Source organism: Salvia miltiorrhiza, chromosome 7, assembly GCF_028751815.1.
Source record: "Salvia miltiorrhiza cultivar Shanhuang (shh) chromosome 7, IMPLAD_Smil_shh, whole genome shotgun sequence".
NCBI lineage: Eukaryota > Viridiplantae > Streptophyta > Magnoliopsida > Lamiales > Lamiaceae > Salvia > Salvia miltiorrhiza.
The window spans coordinates 30,750,868-30,756,867 of record NC_080393.1 but is presented as its reverse complement, the minus strand read 5'-3'; positions in this window follow the sequence as shown (position 1 = coordinate 30,756,867).

Here is a 6,000-nt window from a genome sequence, read left to right as displayed (position 1 = left end):
ACCTACACACCTCGCGTAGGGTTTCCCTACCTACACACCTCGCGCAGGATTTCAGCACCTACACAGCTCGCGCAGGATTTTCTTGGTAAGCACACCTCGTGCTCAGACTTCCCTATCAGAGTTCAGAACACCTTCTGAAACTCCGAGTCACTCAAACACTCTTATGGGGGAGAGGTTTAAACGAGTGCCAACTATACTTACAAAGAACAAGTTCTTTGAAGCAAGTTTGACCTTTGGCTTCTGGGTACACAGAATATATGCCTAGGGTCTAAGAGAATGTATGTAATCAGCAGTGACTGATTTTGGCTTTGGAATTCTCTTCTTCGATTCAAGCTTTGGGCGGTTTAAGCTTTAGGCTGAGTAGCTATTTCGGCAGAGCTTCAGCTTATGTCGTTGAATCGGTGAAGATTGAAGTGATCCTCGAGCGCTATTTGTAGGAGAACTCTTGAATAGATCCGTTGGCATAAATCGTCCTCAAGATTTCTTCCGTTGGAGAGCAATTCGAATTTGGGCTGAGGCTTCAATCTTCGAGGTTCCTTGTCTGTGTGGAAACGGCTCTCTTTGATGGACAGGAGATGTGACATCTCTGAAAAGTAACCACCAGATAGGAATGACCTCTGCAGAGACAAGATATTGAGATATCTCTGCATTTAATGCGGCTGTACTTGAGCGTACGTGGCTTCCTCTGAACGTTGGAAGATCAGTCCTAGGAGGAATGTTCAACTGATACTTGACTTTAGTATCAGTCCATGGCGCGCATTAAATAATCAGTCTTCAACTGATTCTTCAACTGATACTTCAGTTGGTAACTGCAGTCTTCAGTCTTCAGTCTTCAGTCTTCGTTCTTCAGTCTTCAGTCTTCAGTCTTTGACACCGCAACTAAACTAGAAACGAACTCTAACACTTGAGTTCAAAAACGATTCTAGTCTATTACATTTAAGTCCTATGAATTTTGGTATCATCAAAACAAGGGTTAGGATATTCCACAAGGTTCCCAACAACAATTATTTCCACCCCTTAAACCTCACCAAAAGAACTACTCACACATATTGAAAAACGTAAATGCAAAATAAATTGAACACATGAATGAAAGAAAATTTGAAATACTTGATATAAAAATACCTAAGGCAACAACCTTGGCTTTGTTCGTCACAACGGAATTGAAATACGAAAAGCAACTAAATTGTTTGGTGCGAAAAATATAAAAAAATAAAAAGTAAATTGTTTTCTTGGTGAACTAACAAAAGTCTAAGCCTAGAAGAATACTAAAACTACTATGTAAGTAATGAAAAACTCGTGGATCACTCTCCTCTAAAAACTGCCCTCTGCCAGCCACACATGCTGAAGTTTATATAGCAATTCGGTAAACCCTAGCCGGCAGACCAAATCTGGCAGATTATTTCCTTCCATATTTAGCTTGATCCTTGATTTGATTTGATAGATAATGGATCTCCAGCGGATTTGGGGTTGATTCCACATTATTCCAGATCCTTCCATTGCTAGAATTCGCCAGAATCTTCCGGGCAATCTCCTCCACACGTCTTTCCATATATAGCTCCAGTTGCTGACTGCTGTTGACGGGAATGGTCATACTAGCTTCTTTCTTCGGTTGGCCTCATACCAGGTGGTACGCTTCGAACGTTCCCGCGCCTCGAATGGTTCTAAGGGGTACTTCATCGAGCTCTCTTCCTGGTTCATATATAGCTCATCTGTGCTGACTGCGACTGCTGTTATGGCCTTACCAACTGCTTCTTTCGGTTAGCCTCACACCAGGTGGTACACTTCGGAGATTCCCGCGCCTCGAATGGTTCTGAGGGGTATTTCGCCGAGCTCTCTTCCTGATAAGTTTCACTTCTGGAAGTTTGGATAGTTTTGTTCTGGTAATGCCCATTCTGACCATATTTCGTGCATATGCCCTTTTCCGAGCTTCCTCCTCCTGAATACATGTTTTCTCCCCTAGACGACTCAAACAAACACAAAGAAGAGAAAAAACTAGGGCCAAATGGCCCAAAAGTCGAAGACGTATCAGGGAACTCGCGCCTTGTTCATACCATCACCACCGTGGAGCATATATTTTCCTGTGAGTAGTGACACACATATCATCATCCCTCCAAACTTATTTTCGAACTTATGTTCTGTAATAAGTTTGGGGGAGGGGGTGAGAGTAGATATGCGTATCACTTTTATCAGTTTGTTGGCTTTATTGTTTTATCCTGCTTGGTTGGTGGTGTGTGTTTTTTTTTTGTTTTTGAGTTGTTTATTGCTCCTTTAGATTTCTGGTGAGATGCCAATGATGATTTCTGTGAAAAAATTTGGAATTTGATTTTTCTTTGATGATTTGAGCATAATTGGAACTAATTTGCATACTTCTAGAGTGATTTTAACCTTGGCTTTTGGACGTTGAATAAACCTGTGAGATTTTTAACCATAACTGTTTATCATACACAATTTATTCTTTGTTGTGAGTTTTGTCATGCATGTGGTGATCTTCTAGAACTTGCCATGGTTTCTGTGTTGAGGTTGTTGTTGTACCCAGGATTATGAGATGATTTTAGGCCATCTTTTGTTAATCACTTTATTATCCCAAACACTGTCCTTGAAAAAAAATTATCCTTTGTTATCCACTTTGAGCCTATTTAGCTTTTATTCTTTAGCCGGATGATAGGGGGTGATGAAGTATATGGGGTTCTTTGTGTGGTGAATATTCATAGTGGGTTGTGAAAAAGAAGGAATGATTTTGTGTTACTATTTACTCTTATAAGCTCTAGAAAAGTTGTGGAAAGAAAAGAAAAAAAAGTTGTTCAAGAAAAAAAAAAGAGAAAAAAGTGTGAAGTCGAGTGTACATTGAGAAATTTGTTAGAAAATCGACTTTGTGTGTTGGAAATAAATGGAGAGCATAAAAGAGTGTTTAGTTCTGTTTTGTGATGATTAAATCTCTTGAATTATGCTGTTTATGGTGATATAGTTGGATGGAAGATGGAATTTATTCCATACTTGATTTGTGAAGCTATAAGGTTGGTGTTCTTAATCTTTTTTTTATTGAGTCACTTAGCCTATATTTTTCCTACCTTAACCAATGTCCTTACATTATAACCCAAAGAAAAAGACCTTTTTGATCTTAGTCCTGGCACACTATTAGCGATGGAGATTATAGACGATTGGCAAGCCTATGGTAAGTGATCTATATTGTATTTAATTCGATGAGAGCATACACGTCCTATATATTCCATCAAATTGAGAGTTGAGTGATACACATACCGTGTGAGATTCAATTGTTTGGAATGTCAAGGTTGATTTTGCTATAGGTTGTGTTTATTGGTGAATTTTGTGCTTAATTATTAAGGATTTGAGAATTCTATCATTCTTTATTATTCGGAGGCATCGACGAGCTAGATTTCTTATCCATTCGTGTTATCAATTGTGTTCTTCTCATTATTCGGGGACGAACAATGGCTTAAGTTTGGGGGAGTTGATAACACTCAAGTTTCCATGGTTTTTAATGTTCATATGATGATAATTTTATAGGAAATTGAGTGTTGGATGATTGTTTTGTGCTTAAATTGCTTTATCTTGTGAAACATGATTCTTTCTCGAACTTTGAAGGAAATTGCAGGATTATTGAGTTCGAATTTGGAAAAATGTTCTGAAATAGAAGTTGTAGATCATATCGATACGCATTCGTGAGCGCAAACTGATCATAAATCGGAGTTCGAACGAGAAAGTTATGGCCGAAATAAAAACATCACGCGCAGCAGTCAAAACTCGGCGGTCAACGACTTTGACCGCCGAAAATGGGCATTTTGAAGAAGAAATTCGGCGACCAAAACGGCGGGCGTCGTTCCGACCACCAAAATCTTTGTTTCAGTTTTGCACTGCGAGTTTTAAATTCGGCGGGCGCCGAATTTGGTGATTTTTCAGCACAAAAACGGCGGTCAACTCGGCGACCGCCGAATTGAGCGGTTTTGCGAGTTTTTCCGATTTTTGGAGTTCTTCTGGGTTTCAAACACTGTATTTTACTCTGACACTATAAATAGGTCTTCTTTTGACCTATTTTGGGTTCCTTTTTCAGTTCCCAACTTTACTTTTTCAGTTCCCAATTTTTATTTTTCAGTTTTCAGCTTTTATTTTTCAATTTCATAGCTTTAGTTTTTATTGCTTTCCAATTCTTAGAGCACTGGATTTTGATTTTTGCAAGAATGAAGATTCAAGCTGTTACATTCATTTACTACGGTTTTATATAATTCAGTTCTTCCAATTGCGTTCTTATTTATTATGTTCATGTTTTCTTTTACGATGTCTGACTAATTCGTTAATCTGAACCTAAGGTTTGTAAATAGCTGATTAATTATGTGTGTATGATTTATTGATATCAATTTGCCCTCCAACTTGTGATTCATGATTCCTGGTGCTTAATTTCTTGTGATTTATTTGGCCAATAATTTACATGTCTAGTTGTTCGATTTGAAGACTTGAATGCGATAATTGTTCAGCCGATTCAGGAATGCATGTTATAGTATAGTAGCCTTGACACTTGAATGGGATAGGTGAAACTATAGGGAGCTATTCTTTGTGTACGCTTGGGAGTTAATTTATTCCTTGGAGTCTTGAATGTGAAGCGGGATAAATTAATCTACTTTCATAGGTGTTCGTTAGAGAAGCTTGTGAATAGTTCTGTGATCTCTCATCAGGGTTGGATTAAATTGGTAATTGAATCAATAGATTAAATGCATGTAATTAATTAGTAAAAGTACATCCCTAGGGTCAGAGTATTTTAATATTTGATTTTTTTTATCATTGTTTTTCTGTTGTTTAGATTTTTTTATTAAGTTTAATATTTGATTCATCGTCTTATTTGCTTTGCCTGTCTACTGTGAGTGTCTGTTTAGGGAATAGCTAAAGTAATTTCAGTTTTACAGTCTCTGTGGATACGATACTCGATTGCTTATTATTTGCTACAATTGCCTGTGTTAGTTGCAGTTTTTGTTGCTAAGAAATTAGTGATCACTCTGTTTTACAAACTATAGACTGAAGCCTTAAGTGGATATCAGTTAAGCCCAGTGCTTGAATGATGTCAAAATACTGAAGTCTTCTCAGTATCAGGCTATAACATGTTTCCAACTGAAATCTGGTTAAGTTTGTTTTGTTTTGCGAAAAATAGCGTACATGTGTATTCCCCCCCCCTCCCTCATACACCTGTCCAGTCAACCCTCCGGGACCCCAACACTATGGGTCCCAGTCTGCGGACCGCCTTCCCCTGATCTGACGCGCCTCCGACAGCCTCCTCCCCTAGTTCGACGCGCCCCCGGTCTGCCTCTGGCCTCCCCGCCCTATAAATCTGCATCCACCACACTACCTCCTCCCTGTCTGCCTCGCCTAAATCCAGTCAAATCCTCCACGCTGCCTCTGACAATTCCGCCGCGCCGCCTCCCCCTGTCTACCTCGCCTCCCCAGGTTTGCCTCTGTCCGCCTACGTCAACACCTCCTCTGCGTGCCTGAATACATTAGGAATTGCTTACTGTTGAAATTGTTGAAATTGAATTGAATTTAGCTTGTTGTCGATTAATTTCATTGCTTAATATTGAAATTGAATTTAACTTGTTGATTATTGGTTGAAAAAGAATTTAGCTTGCAGTTTGGATGAATAAGAATTTATTGCTTGTTTCATTGCTTTTGAAATTAAATTTAGCTTGCAGTTCGATCGGTTCGTTTCAATCGGCCGAAAATCAAAATTTGACCGGTTCGATTTTCGCTCCAATTAAAAAATTAATATTCGATCGATCGATTAGTAAAAATTTGGGTGGTCGGTCGACCGAACCGACCGATACACATCTCTACTGATTACATAGGTTTGGATAAATCTTTTGTGATTTTAATTAATTTATATTAAAAAAATTCTTAGGAAAATGAATTATTTGATTTCGAGTAAAGTGACAAAGTGAATTGTTGCAAGAAAACAAGAATTATAATACATCATCATCAATAAAAGGCAAGTGCGAAAAT